Source organism: Vombatus ursinus, unplaced genomic scaffold, assembly GCF_900497805.2.
Source record: "Vombatus ursinus unplaced genomic scaffold, bare-nosed wombat genome assembly UNPS02014807.1, whole genome shotgun sequence".
In the NCBI taxonomy this organism is placed as follows: Eukaryota; Metazoa; Chordata; class Mammalia; order Diprotodontia; family Vombatidae; genus Vombatus; species Vombatus ursinus.
The window spans coordinates 45466494-45481590 of NW_020954585.1; the positions used below are offsets into that span (position 1 = coordinate 45466494).

Consider the following 15097-nt stretch of genomic DNA (forward strand, 5'->3'; position numbering starts at 1 on the left):
TTTCTTTTCTTTTCTTTTCTTTTCTTTTCTTTTCTTTTCTTTTCTTTCTTTCTTTCTTTCTTTCTTTCTTTCTTTCTTTCTTTCTTTCTTTCTTTCTTTCTTTCAGGCAATTATTCGGCTAAATGACTTGCCCAGAGTCACACAGCTAGTAAGTATCTGAGGCTGGAGTTGAACTTAGGTCCTCCTGACTCCAGGGACAGTGCTCTATCCAACTTCTCTGGGTTTTCTTGACTCTACTCTCTCACACCTGCCTGACTATTATTTTTCAGTTTCCTTTCCTAGCTCATCATATTGCAGCCCCTAACCGTGGTTGTTCCCCAAGGTTTTGTCTCAGGTCTTCTTCTCTACTCTAACTTCTCTACTCTCTCTCCTTTTTTTTTTTTTTTTTTTTTGGGTGAGGCAATCAGGGTTAAGTGACTTGCCCAAGGTCACACAGCTAATAACTGTCATCTACTCTCTCTTGATAACTCCATTAGCTCTTATAATAGATGACTCCCAGATCTATCTATTCAGCCCTAGTGTTTCCCTTGGCTTGTCTGATTACCAGTTATGCGTCGGGCATTTCAACTTGGATGTCTCAGAGACATCTTAAACTCAATGTGTACAAAAAAAACACCATACCTTTCTCCTAAATCCCTCTCTTCTACAAACTTCCTTATTTATGCTGAGGGCACCACCATTCTTCCAGCTGTCCACATTCATAAACTTGGCATTATCCTTACTTCCTCTACCTCCCTCACCGCATATATTCAGAGGGTTGCCATATCTTTCTATTTCTAAATATACAATATCTCTCCTATCTCACTCTTTTTCTTCATTTTCACAGCTAACCACCTTAGTTTAGGCCCTTATTACCTCTTGCCTAGATGATCATAACAGCCTCTTATTTCCTCTAGGATCAAATATAAACTCCTCTGTTTAGCTCCAAAAGTCCTACGCAATCTGGCCCCAAACTATCTTTCCAGCCGTACTAGACATTACTTCCCCCACTGCGTTCTGAGATCCAGCCTTCTTTCTGGTGAAGAAACACATCACGCTCCATTTCTCATCTCTGTGCCTTAGGACAGCCTGTTCCCTTTGCTTGGAATATATTTCCTTATTGCCTCTGCCTCATAAAGACCCTCTCTTCCTTTAACATACATCTCAAAGCACCATCTTCTGCAGGGAAGGCTTTTCTGATCACCCCCACTCCCCCCACCCCAACTCCAACTAGTACTCTTTCTCTAAAATTATCTTAGATTTAACTACTTCTCATTTAAACCTGTATATATTCACTTTATGTTTATACCTTTTTTGTGTGCTTTATATCTCCCCTATTAGAACATAAGGTCTTTTGGAGTAGGACTTATTTTATTCTTTGTTCTCATATTCCCAGCCAGTTATCTGGTACAGTTATAGGTACTTATTAAACGCTTGATTGATTGACTATAAATTAGAGGGGAGGTGCTATCTGCCTTAGGGGAGGAAATTTACTCACTGGGAGTTCCTCACCCTGATGAAATCACAGGTAAGGGCCACCCCTCTCCTAAACTCTCTTTCTCTTCACTCCTCACAGCATTCACCCACCAAATGTATGAGGGATTGTGCTAGGCTCTGAGAACAGACACAACCCTACCGTAGTTTAATCAAGAGATGTGTGGGGAGAGCAGTCTTTAGCCACTTCAGTTCAGTGTCTAAAGCTGCATGCTTTAAAATATCCATAAGAATTAGCGCCTCCCGCCTCAGATGGATCTCTCTGGGAAGGAGGCAGATGCTGACAGTCTCCCCCTGAGGATTCCGGGGCTCATTGTCCATTCTAACCCCAGCGTTCTGTGGTTCTGTGACCCTCTCAAATCTCAAGAGCAGGAATGGCTTCCAAACACAAGGGCAATGAGACCAGGGCCATGCTGTGATGCTCACCTCTTCCTCTGCAGAGATCCGATCTCAGAGCCCCACCTGCTGGATACATGTGTTCCCAGCCTCAGAGAAAAGCTTCTGAATCAGTAAAGGATGTAGAATTCCAGTAGGCCCTGCTTTAAACAAACCCCACACACCATGGCTTATCAGAAGATCAATTAGTATCTGTTTACCCCTGTATGCTTGCACTGAACTCTTCCATTGATCTACTTCTCCACCCTCCAACCCTTAACAAACAGCTTCAGTGACCACTGCCCTATACCAGGGCCTGAGTTTTAGCATTGATAGGCTTGGTAGATACACTCCCATATATTTTGTCAATTCTGGAGTTATTTTTTTTCCCTTTACATACACTATTTTGCTCTTAGAGTTAGACAAGTACTTTTTACAACATTAAGGAAAAGTGTATTTATTTCTATGATTTCTAGAATTTTTAACATAAACAGGTATTGGATTTTGTAAAAAAAAAAAATTAATTATGTTTATAGTCCTCATTATATTGAACCAATAGGGAATTCCTGGTATAAATCTAACCTTGTCCTAATGTATACTGTCTCTAATAAATTGCTGTAGACTACTTGCTAATATTTTATTTAAAATTTTTCTGTCAATGTTCATTAGAAATGTTGGTCTATAGTTTTGTTTCTTTGCTTTGTCTCTCCCTGGTTTAGGTATCAAGATCATATTTGTTTTGTAGAAAGAGATTGGAAAAGTATCTTCTTAATATTCCAAATTTAGGTAGTACTGGAATTAATTGTTCTTTTATTGCTTGATAGAATTCACTCATAAATCCTTCAGGTCCTAGAGTTCTTTTCCTTTGGAATTCATTTATAACTTGTTCAATTTCTTTTTTTCTGATACTGTGTTATTTAAATAATCTACTTCTTTTTTGTTACTCTGAGTATTTTATATTTTTGTAAGAATTCATCTATTTCCTTTAAGTTATCAGTTTTGTTAGCATAATAATTGGGTAAAATAGTTTCTGATAATTTCTTTTATTTCCTCTTCAGTTGTTATAAATTCTCCTCTTTCATTTTTGATACAATTTGTTTTTCCTCTCTGTTTTGAAAACTAGGTTAGTAAACTGTTTATCTCTTTTATTAGTTTTTTAAAAACAGCTCCTAGTATTATTTATTAATTTAATGGTCTTTTTGCTTTTAATTTTATTAATTTCTTCAATTTCATAATTTCTACTTTGTTATTTAGTTGGGTTTTTTTTCCTTTGGATGGGTATTTGTATCAATGCTTGTTTTGCTATCTAGCTCCTACTTATGGAAAAGGCAGTTATGAAAATTGAACAGAGAGATTAATAGGAGTAATTTCATTTTACGGGTGGTAACCAGAATGAGAGAGACAGAGAGACAGAGACAGAGACAGAGAAAGAGAGAGAGAGAGAGAGAGAGAGAAGAGGAGAGAGAGAGGGATCCATGCTCTTCTTTCACTATACGAGACTTGTCAGAGGAGGATAACCTCTGAACTCCTATAATATTATTACTCATTTGACATTTAATCATATATATTATCATATATTATTATTTAACTTTTTGTGAGTGTAAATTTTGTCTTTCCAATTTGATTACAAATTCCTGAGGGGTAGGGACCCATTTTAAATTATTTTTACTTCCTAATATCCTCCACAACTATGATGACCATATTTTCTGTTTTGAAAGTTGGAATACATAATTTGACAATGAATATCCTTTTTTCGAATCTCTATTAATCACTTTCTTTTCTTGAAGTTAATACTAACTTGGAAAATCTTGGAGGTATTTGTCATTGTAAGCATATCACTGTCAGAGGGTTGGGGTCATAGGCATTACTCAAAAAGGTTTTGTAGAACTAAGTAATTAATCAACTAAGCTTTTTAAAATCTGCAAAAGTTGCATAGTTTGAGTGAGATTAGTAGGGGAAATGATCCCAGATAATCTAGAAGAAAGCATAGTGTTCCTATTGGAATTCACATGGTTAAGAGAGGCCTCTCTGCCCCAAGAACCTTAATTTTGTAGGAAATTCCCTGTTATCTCTATCTTGAAATAAGAGTGAGAAAGAACCTAGCAGTATCTACATTTAGGTCTGTCCACTCTGTGTGTGTGTGTGTGTGTGTGTGTGTGTGTGTGTGTTTTGTATTAGTACTGGGGTGAGGAACCTGCAGCCTCATGGCCACTTGTGGTCCTCCAGATCCTCATGTGCAGCTCTTTCACTGAACCCAAACTTCACAGATAAATCCCCTTAATAAAAGGATTTATTCTGTAAAACTTGGACTAGGTCGAAAGGCTGCACCCCGGGATCCTAGAAGGCCACAGATTCCCCACCTTTGTTTAGACCTTGCCCTGAATAGAACAATACCTAAACATCTAGTCCATGTTGATACTGCTTTAATCATGTGACTCCCCTTCTAAGTACCAGAGTCACATATGGCTTTGCTACATTAAAGTCTACACTTCTCTGCTGACTCTCAAATCCCTCTATAATATGGCTACTTCCTACCTATCCCAATATATATCCCAAGGGAGCACATTGACATTTTTTTGGTCCACATCCGGGATTTCATTGATGGACAGAACTCCTAGTGAGGAAACTCCCTCTACTGGCCTCTGCTTTACAATTTAAGCAATTTTAGAGAGTGGATTGGGAGAGATGCAGAGTGACTTGCCCCTGGCTTACCCAGCCATTAAATGTCAAATGAGGGACTTGAATCCAGACCTTCCTTGACTCCATGTCAGGCCCTCTATCCACCACACTGAGGTACCACCTGGCACAAGGGGGAATAGGTACTGGACCTCCTATTTCACTGGTCTAGTGAACTCCCTAAATGAGGAAATTTTCTCTACCAATGCAGGTTGGCTTTTTTGCCTGGGACACTGAGAGATAAAATAATCCACCCAGCTTCAGAGTCCCAAGTGGGACTTTCATTCAGGTCTTCCTGGTCCCAAGGCTCTAAATGAATGTCTGTTGAATGAATGAAACTTTATTATTATAGAACCTTGGGGAAGCTACAGAATTTTAGAGCTGGAAGGTTCAACTCCATCATTTTATAGGTATGGAAACTGAGGCATAGAGAAGGGATGTCACTTGCCCCCAATCAAAGAACAAGGAAAAGGTTGAGTGAGTAGACATAGGGGTACGAGTGACTGGAATGGGTTGCTTCCATCACCCCAAAGCCTTAGATCTTTCAAATTTTCCCTTCCCTGCTTGCCCCTCCCCCTTTCAAATGGGAGGAACTTCTGGCGCTATCAGGGCTCTTATTCCTTTAGTCCTCCCGCCAGAAGGTGGAGTCTATACTCATGGGGAGGGGAAAGAGGTGGGCCGAGACGCGATGAGGGGGGAGATGAGTGGAACCCTCTCTATGTTCTCGCTGACTGAGTCCCTTCCCCCCGGTGATGCTCTATGGTTCTTCCTGTCCCTAGTCAGAAGGGGGCGCTGCGCGCAGGCGCAAGAGGACGACGCGACTGGGCCGGAAGGAACGCGGTGGTGCCTTTTGCTGAATGAAGTGGAGGCGGCGGCGACGGCGGCTGAGACTGGGGTCGGAGCGGAGCTAGCGCGCCCTGAGGTGAGTGCCTGATGGCGGGGTGAGGGGATGAACCTGGGGCCGCTACCTTGGCGACTGGCGGAGGCGGCGACCGCCTGAGTGAAGGTGATTTGTCCTCAGCGCCGTCGCCTCCATTAAGCCACCCGGGAAGTGTGAGGGAAAGAGGTGGGTGTGGGGGGAGGCGGGCGGCGGGTCGGGTTTGCGAGCGGACCGACTGCGCCGGGGACCGTGGGAGAGCCCGGGGGTGGGGGGAGGGGACCCGGGAAGAGGACGGACCGGAACGGACGCCTCGAGGACGGACCGAGGCCTAATCGTGGACTCTGGGGAGGAGGAGGCGAAGGCGCAGGCGAGGGAGGCAGGCAGGCCCCGCGGAGGGGCCAAGAGCAGAGCGGCGGTGCCCGAGGCGGTGGAGCGGGGTGTGCGGGGAGGCGATCGGCCGCACGGCGGGGGCCCGGGCGCGTTCGTCGAGACTTGGGGTCGGACTTCAGCCGGAAGGGTGGCTGGGCCAGGCTCCCGAATCTCCCCCTCATCTCTCTTCCTCTGCTTTTTTTCTCCTCCCTTTCCTCAGGTTTCATAACCTCCCTCATTACCTTTCAGAGAGATCTCTAAAATTCGATTTCGGGTAACTTCTTGGCCGCATTTTTTTCCCAGATTCAGCTCCAGGTTTGTCTACAGGATTTAAATGCTTACTAGTCATACTTCTTCCTTTTTTTTTTCTTTTAAAGTGATTCTGGCTCTCACCAGATAATTAAAAGGACTGAAGAAAACGTTCTGTTGGCTAGGGGCATGAGAACTGGTGTTTAGGTTCATGTAAGCTTTAGTTAGCTGACCTGAAGCTTCAATAGAAAGCAGTCCCAGTTAGACTTTAGTAGCAGCTTTTTAAAAGCTGAGTTGAGGTTAGAATTGATTTTCTTGTGTAGTGTGGCCATGAATTCCAAGTCCTTGGGACTTGGGGTTTGTGGGGATCTAGCCATCCAAAGATTAAGATTTTTTTATTTTTTTGGAGGGGAGGGATGTGTGAGAAGGAACTTAGAATTTCTTTGGCATAAGGGGTTCTCGGTGTGGAAACTCAACTAATGCAGATTAGTAGGTAGTCAAATTTGCCTGGAGCACTTAGACTACTTGTATGTCACAGGCCTTGAACTCAGGCCTGGTTCTGGGGCCTGACCAAGCTGTGTTTTGATTGAAAGTTGAATTTTACTTAAGTTTGGAACTTAAGTGAAATACAGGAAGGTTATATAATGAGAAGGGTGGAGATAACAATAGCATTTACCTCCCAAGATTATTGTAAAATAGCATGTAAAACGAACCTTACAACTAGGATATATAAATGCTACTTATCATCATAGTGATCATCAAGATAATAAGTCAAGAATCCTGGCATTGCCATTTTTGATATCTGTGTGACCTTGGGCAAATAATTTCCCAGAATCTCCTTTTCCTCATTTATAAAATGAGAGGGTTGGACTAAATGATCTCTCTGGCCCTTTTGCAGCCAAAAATCTAGGACCCTATGAATTTAGGAGTAAATTCAAAGTAATTTTATTGTTGGATAGATCTCTATGATAATTTGGACTCCACTGGTCATAGTTGGACAGTTTATCTAGAACATTCTAGATAGATCTGTATCATAATTTGGACTCTAGATCATCCATTGGACAGTCTTTCTAGAACAAGTTCTATTTTGACTAGGTCCAAAACCGTACACTCCTGTCTGTTATAATATATCAACTTTTCTGTAATCACAGTTTTTAGATGTTTGGGCCGAAAAAATTGGTAAAAGTTGTATTCATAGTCTCAACCTGAATGCTTTTTGATGAAAGAAGCACTAACTGTAATATATGTTTTTAAAAGTATAAAATCTTAAATAAGCTGTTGCATAATGTAATAAATGGTAAAATAATTGATGGTCATATCTGCAGTTATCTAGCAGATTTAATTATAAGAAAAGACTCATTGAATGTTTTTAGCAGGAAGTACATTTTATCTGTCCTAATTTTAGTTTCAATTTGTAATTTCAAAGGTGAAATATCTTGTAGTAACTTAGATATGAGACTCTTTGACCTTCAAACAAAAGTTTTCAAATTTGAACTAATAAATGAAAAAGTATTTATTAGTGATTATAATGTGCCAGGCACCACTGTGCTAAGGTCTGGAAGTCTGGTTTCCAGCCTCTTCTACTGAAACTGTCCTTTTCAGAGTTGCCACTGATCTCTTAGTTGCCAAGTTGAATGACTTTTTATTGGTCCTCATCTTTCTTGACCTCTCTGCAGCCTTTGACACTGTCAGTCACCTTCTCTAGGGTTTTGTGATACTGTGATACTTCCTTCTGAGATTACCTCCAGTTTAGGGGGTAGGGAGGAAATGAGCATTTACGTAACTCCTACTATGTACCAGGCACTGTGCTAAGCCCTTTACAAATATTATCTCAGTTGATCTTCACAACAATCTTGTGAGGTAGGTGCTGTTTTAATCTCTGGTTTTTGGTTTTTGGTAGTTGAGAAAACTGAGGCAAACAGTGACTTGCTGGGGTCGCATAACTAGTATGTGTCTGAGACTGGATTTGAACGCACGTCTTCCTGAATCTATGCCCAGTGCTCTAACCACTATACTAGTTAGTTTATCCTATTACATATTTTGTATATAGTTTTCATAGTGCCAATTTTTGCCTTTCTTTCTTGCCTTTCAGGAATTAGCACAAAGCCTTACACCGGGGGTGGGGAACCTGCAACCTCAAGGCCACATGTGACCTTTTAGGTCCTCAAGTGTGGCCCTTTGACTGAATCCAAACTTCAGTCAGACAAAGGGTTGCACTTGAGGACCTAGAGGGTCACAGGTGACCTTGAGGCCGCAGGTTCCCCTTCCGTGCCTTGCACTGAGTAGATACTTAATAAATACTTGCTAATTTGATACTATTCTTTCCTAAGTTTTCCTTCTGCCTCTGACTTAGTCTTCTTGGTTTGATCTTCATCCAAGTTAGACATACTCCTTTGAGGGACAACAGTATTTTTGCCTTTCCTTGTGAATCCAGCTTTTAACACTGTGCTTAGCACACAGTAAGAAGTTAATAAATACTTGTGGACCTGACTTGGGGATACAAATACAAAAGGACAGTCCCTCACCTCAAGGAACTTACATTATACTGAGGGAGACAACATACATATGTGTATATATATATATAATATATATTATATACATAATATGTATATTATATACATAATATATATAATATATAATATATATTATATATATTATATATAATATATATATAATATATATATAATATGTATGTATGTATGTATGTGTGTATATGAGGTGGCAGTGGCAAGGGAAGGCAATATCTGGGGGAGAGTCAAAAATAACTTGATCCACAGAGTAGCCAATTGACATGCCCTGTATAGGAACAATTAAGTAAAGTTGTGTTGATTTGACTATTAAGCCAGAACCGAAAAGTGTTAAAAGGTGAGTGAGAGTCTCTATGTGATGGGTTATTTGAATTTGTGCTTACTGACTAATCAGGGTATCTCTCTGCCTAGAGCGAAGTTCTTGGGTTGAGTGGATTCATTCTCTAGAGGTCTTGTTCCAGGAGGGAAGAGTGACAAGGAGGCAGTGGCAAAGTGGATGGCTGAGTGGGATGTGAAACCTGAAATTTATCTTTTAAAGTTATTTTTTCCGGAAAGACTTATAAACTCTTGTTGAACTTCATATCTAACTATATTTGCATATGTGAAATTATAGGGGCTGTGTTATATAAGTTATTTTGGAGGGTCCCATCTTATAAAAGTAAATGTTTTAATTTGCATATCTTCCAGTATCGATCAACAATTCATATGTATCTGTGCCAGAATGCATAATGTAGAAATATTTCTTGACTGTCATTTCCCATTTCTGGAATTTTCTTCACTAGTATTCTTCAGCTGGATGAACCGCTAGGCAATAATAATTACAATTAGCATTTTACATGGTGCTTTCATAGAGTTACAGAATACAGTGATACTCTTGTTTCTACTTCTTTAGGAGCAAAAATAAAGTTTCTCAGAAAGGGAATTCCAGAATTAGGCTTAGAATAGTGGATATTACTATAGTGAAATCATGGAGTATGAAAAGGGGGCAATCTTTTCTTGTGTATTTGTTGAACTCTTTGTTAACTATGGGTGACAAATCTTATTTTTAAGTACTTTCAGTAATCTGCTTAATTTTAGTTATCTCAGATTCTGTTGTATTCCAGCTAAATTTGATGTGAAGAGAATTTTCTACTAAGTGACTCAATTTTCCTATTGATTTCCAATATAAAATTGGAATGCTTTGAAATTTGTCAATTCAGCAGCAACATTAATAAGGTAATTAGGAATACAACAAACCTTTTAAAATGAAAAAATGAATATACTTGAATTTTTACTGTTTATCTTTTTGTTGGAATGAGAAGGAAAGGAGGACTGATCCGGACTTGGGCTCTTCATAATTTGTTTCTATCAGTGAATAACAATCACCTTTTCAAAATCATAATGATTATCTTTTCCAAACTCAGAGTGATAGTGACCCTTCAACTACTCTGATCATACTAGAAAAAGACAATATTCCATATTCTGCCCCCCCCCACAGAACTTAAAGGAGAGAAAGATGAAAGGTGATGCTGATTTCAGAGTTGAAAGGTTCCTTAAAAGTCATGTATTTGAACCTGTATCTGAACAGGAATCCTCATGTACACTCTCCTCAACAAATAGTTATCCAGGTTCTGTTTGAATACTGATCATTCCTCTTTTAGGTGTCTTTAATTTATAAGAAACCTTCCTAAAATAGGACAAAAATTTGTATTTCTGTCATTGATAGAACACTACACTTCTAGTAATACCTGCTTTTGAGTCCTGGTCTTGTTGTTGTCTTTTTCTTTCTTTCTTTTTTGTCTTTTTTCTTTTTTTTTTTTTGTGAGGCAGTTGGGTTTAAGTGACTTGTCCAGAGTCACACAGCTAGTGAGTGTTCTGTATCTGAGGCCAGATTTGAAATCAGGTCCTCCTGACTCCTGGGCTGCTCTATCCACTGCACTACCTAGTTGCTCCTTGCTCCTTCTTGTGTGATCCTGAGCAAGTTACTCCACCCCTAAGCTTCAGATTCTTCACTTGTTGTGCAGTGGTAATGGTACTTATGCTTCCTACCTTACAGAGTTTTTATGGAGAAAAATACAGCTTTTTGTAAAAGTGAAAACATTACAGAAAGGTGAGCTATTGTCATTATTATTGTTACTGTTATTATTGCTTCTAGTTCTGCTCTCTGGAACCAAGCAGATCTCCTTCAAATACTTGGACAGCTCTCATGTGCCCCCTGAGTGTTCTCTTATCCAGGACCCAGACATCTCTAATTTCTTTAAGCAACCAGAAAGTTTGATGTCACTGGATTTGATTCCTTTCCCTTGCAAATGAGGCAAACCCATGGGTGTGTGGAGGATAGGGAGAAAAGGAGACATGTGCAGTGGGTGGGTAAACTGGTGTCTGTATATTATGAGAAATATGGGAAGCCAGGATATGTTAGTTTGTTAACTCATTTAGGTTTCTGATATCAGTAGTAGCAAATAAATTTGCCTTTTGATTACAAAAAATTTGTAGCTTTGCATACCGTTGAGAGTAATAACTGTTCTGGTGGAATTGAAATGAAGATGCTCACAATAGCCTTGTAAGATGAATGCTCTTAAATTTGAGCCTGTGACATTCTGGTAGGTCTTCACCTGAGATTCCTGTACATCTGCTTCCTACTGTTCATCTTTCTGTCTTTGGGTCGAGTCAGCAAGCTCAGGTACCTTGTATGTACTGGACACTGTGCTAATGGTACTTATGCTTCCTACCTTACAGAGTTTTTATGGGGGAAAATACAGCTTTTTGTAAAAGTGAAAACATTACAGAAAGGTGAGTACCAGGGATACAAAGAAAGGCAGAACAGCCCCGCCCTCAGCTCACATTCTAATGCAACATCTAAAGTTTTATATGTAGGATAAATTGGGAGATAATATTAGAGGGAAGGTACTAACATTAAGGAGGATAGGTAAAGGCTTCTTGAAGTCGGTGGGGTTTTAACTGAGACTTGAAGAAAACTAAGAGGTGGACAAAAGAACAGAGAAATTCCAGGCTTGGCAGATCATCAGGGGAAATGCCCCTAATTGAGAAATGGAGTGTCTTGTGTTGATAGCAGCCAGCAGACCAGTGTCATTAGATCACAGGGTATGTGGAAGGGAGTGAATTGTAAGAAGACTAGGAAGTTAGGAAGGGGCAAGGTTATGAAGGGCTTTAAAAGCTAAGAAAGAAAATTTTATATTTGATCCTGGAGGCAATAGGGAACTACTGGAATTTAGTCAGTAGAGGACTCGGTCAGATCCAAATTTTAGAAAGAATACTTAGACAGCTGAGTGGAGGACAGGCTGAAGTTTGGGTTACTGGAAGTTTCAGATAGGTCAAGTGTCAAGAACAGACACTAATATAGACCAGTGATAGATAGCTATATGATTTCACCTGGCTGTAATAGAGCTAGTTTTATTTCTGTTTTTTAAAAAACATGTAAACTTTGTTTTGACAAGATTTTTTGTATTAAGTTCCACTAGAAAGTACTATCCCTCAGACAGTAAGCAAAACCTTAAATACCTTGATTGTGATAATATTAGTAACTGACAATCATATCAGTTAATTATCACTTAGAATTTGCAAAATACTTTACATGCATTCTCATTTGACTCCACAAAAACATGTGAGTTAAGTACTCCAAGTATCATCATCTCCATTTTAGAGATAAGGAAAGTAGGTCTCAAAAAAGTAAGTGACTTGCTTGTGGTCACCCAGCTAACATTCATTAATTATTTTTCATTTGTTTATTCCGTAGGCAAAAATAAATTATACCTTACTGCTATGGCATTTAACAAGAGTAAAGGAGAAATCATGCCACAGATGTATTTATTGTACAGTAGACATCTAAAGTGCAACCCTTTCTAAGAGCTGCTCTGTTCCCATAGTTGAATAATATAAAATTTTCATTTCTGGAATATTTAACTTGAGGTCAAAGGTTGAGCATATAACCCTTTTGGAGTTCTAGGATGAACAACTAGTTATTTGAGAGAAAATAATTTCTATTAACACAGGGACACAGTGAGTATTAGTAGTAGGATTGGAACCTAAGTCTTTCTAATGCCAAATTTAGCTTTCTGTCCACTTAGCCATGTCACTTTACACTTTTGAAGTTTACTGATTAAGAGAAATAAAAGTTGCATGCTTTAACTTTCATGGTATTGTAATAACATTGACTGTCGTACTGACCCTATTTTATTGCCTTTTAGTCTTGTTTTTATTTATGTTGTTGTAGTAATTGTTCTTATCATTCTTCTGGACATTTTCTTTACTGTCATTAATGCTAATTTTCCCATATTTCTCTCAGTTATTATTCATCACTCCTTAAAATGCAAGATTATTCCATTTAGGTAATAAATTTAGACTTAGAAAGAAATCTGAAACGTCACCTGGTCCACCTCTCTCATTCTACAGGTAAGCATACTGAAGCCAGAGAAGTGAAGTTACTTGCTCCTGATCATAGAGGTATTTAAGTACCACAACTTCGATTTGAACTGGGGTCCTGTGACTCCACAATCAGTCCTCTTTCCCCTGTAGCACCACATTTGTTCAGCCATTCTACCAATCACTGGACACATATTTCTATCTTTTTACTCTCATAAATAGTGCTACTATTAATATTTTTGAAAATATCAGACTTTTCCTTCTGTCAGGAACCTCTTTAGATTGTAGGCTCAGTGATGGAAACCTAGGATTAAAAGGCATGAAACAATTTAATAGTTTTTCTTGCAGATTGTTTTTTCTACTTGTTAGACCAGTTTAGGTACTGGCCTTTCTACAGCTCTTCCAAAAATTAGTTTTTTTACTATCTTTGGTAATTTGGTAATGAATGGGTTGCAGCTAGATTGCTCAGTGGATCGAGCACTGGGCCTGGACTCAGGAAGACCTGAGTTCAAATTTGGTCTCAGATACTCACTAGCTGTGTGACCCTGGGCAAGCCACTTAACCTCTGTTTGCCTTAATCTACTGGAAGAGGAAATAGCAAACTACTTCAGTATCTTTGTTAAGAAAACCCCGAGGTTGTGAAGAGTTGGACATGACTGAATAATAACAATTTGATGAATGTACAACTGAATTCTTATTGGCCTCCTAGAAGCTATAACAACAGCTGATTGAGCCTTTCATAGATTGTGCTTTATCTATTTGTTGACATAGTTCATGACATGTTTTTGGAATATTTTTATTATAATAACCATGGTCAGTAAGTTTACTGAACTCCTTGGAGAGAATATCTAGATAGGATTCTCCCATCGGTCTAATTGAATATTTGATTGAAATAAATACAACGCTATGGCAAGCCCATTTATTTTAGTTACTCAGTGTAAAAGGGTTTCTCTTGGAGAGTGTGGGGAAGGGGTGAGTCTTCTGCCAACCTAGAACTCGGTGCCTGGAGGTGGGATGGAACAGGTGTCAGTGGTAAAACACCAGACTTGGAGTCAGAAGATCTGGGTTCAAGTTCCTACACAGGTAATGTACTAGCTCTGTGACCTGGGTTTGCCTAGTCCAAGGGTGGGGTCTGTGAACTTGTTTCAAAAATATATTTTGATAACTGCTTTTCAATATAATTAGTTTCCCTCCTTATCCTATGTATTTTTAATACACCTTTCCATAGGTTTCACCAGATTCCCAAAGGGATTTGTTAGACAAAAAAGGTTAAGAATCCCTGCACTAGGCAGTGAGGAAAGCATTTTGTAAGCCATAAAGCATCATGCAAATGTGAGCTGTCATATGCCTTTGCTGCTTTCTTTTTGGGGGAAGAGGTGTTTTTGAGGGTTCAGAGCTGACCTAAGGGTTGAGGGGGAGGAGAGGGAATATAAAGAAGTGTTATATGTGAAGCCTCCCAACTGGAGTGAAGAGAGTTGGTGATCCCTTTCAGATCTGGAGTTCTAGGGTTCCTTGGTTGGAGTACTCATTTGTTATTCATTTATTCAGTCTACTTTGGTTAATGGCTAGAGGAAAGATAAGTGAGACCTGGACCCTCCCTTTAAGATACTTAATCTAGTAGGTACAGGTAAGAAAGTGAATAGATTTTTTTTGGCCTGTAATATCACTGTGCCTAGTACATAATAAACACTTAATAAATTTATTTTCATTCATTTGTTCATTCATTTTTAGTGTGAAAATTTCCTTCACCATTATAAATCAGCAGCTTTCTATAACTGATTCCCCACTTTCAGGTTGTGACCAAGCACTCCAGCTCCCTTTCTAAATGAATCAATGAAAGAGCATTAATTAGCTTATTATGTGCGAAGCCATGATAAGTTCTGGGGATAGAAGAACAAAAGCAAAGACAGTTCTGCCCTCAAGGAGCTTGTATTATTTTTTTTCCTTTAATTTATTTTTCGTTTTCAACATTCACTTATGTAAGATTTTGAGTTTTAAATTTTCTCCCCCTTCTTCACCCCTTCCCCTAAGACGGCGTGCAATCTGATATAAGGTCTACTTATATATTCATATTAAAGGAGCTTATATTCTAATGGAAGACACTGCTCTTATAGAAGAGTATTGGCCAGAGAGGGATATATTAATTTGAAAAGTTAAAGGGATTGGTAAATGAAGCTGTAGGAAA

General features: G+C 39.1%; 1 protein-coding gene across 1 annotated transcript in view; it reads left to right on the forward strand.

Moving 5' to 3' along the window:
- Positions 1-5360: 5360 nt before the first annotated feature.
- The window catches only part of RNF216 (ring finger protein 216), a 179876-nt gene continuing 170139 nt past the window's right edge, over positions 5361-15097 (forward strand). Inside the window, exon 1 of the mRNA XM_027874745.1 lies at positions 5361-5446. The gene's annotated coding sequence lies outside the window, so the exon portion shown is untranslated. The remainder of the gene's footprint in view (positions 5447-15097) is intronic.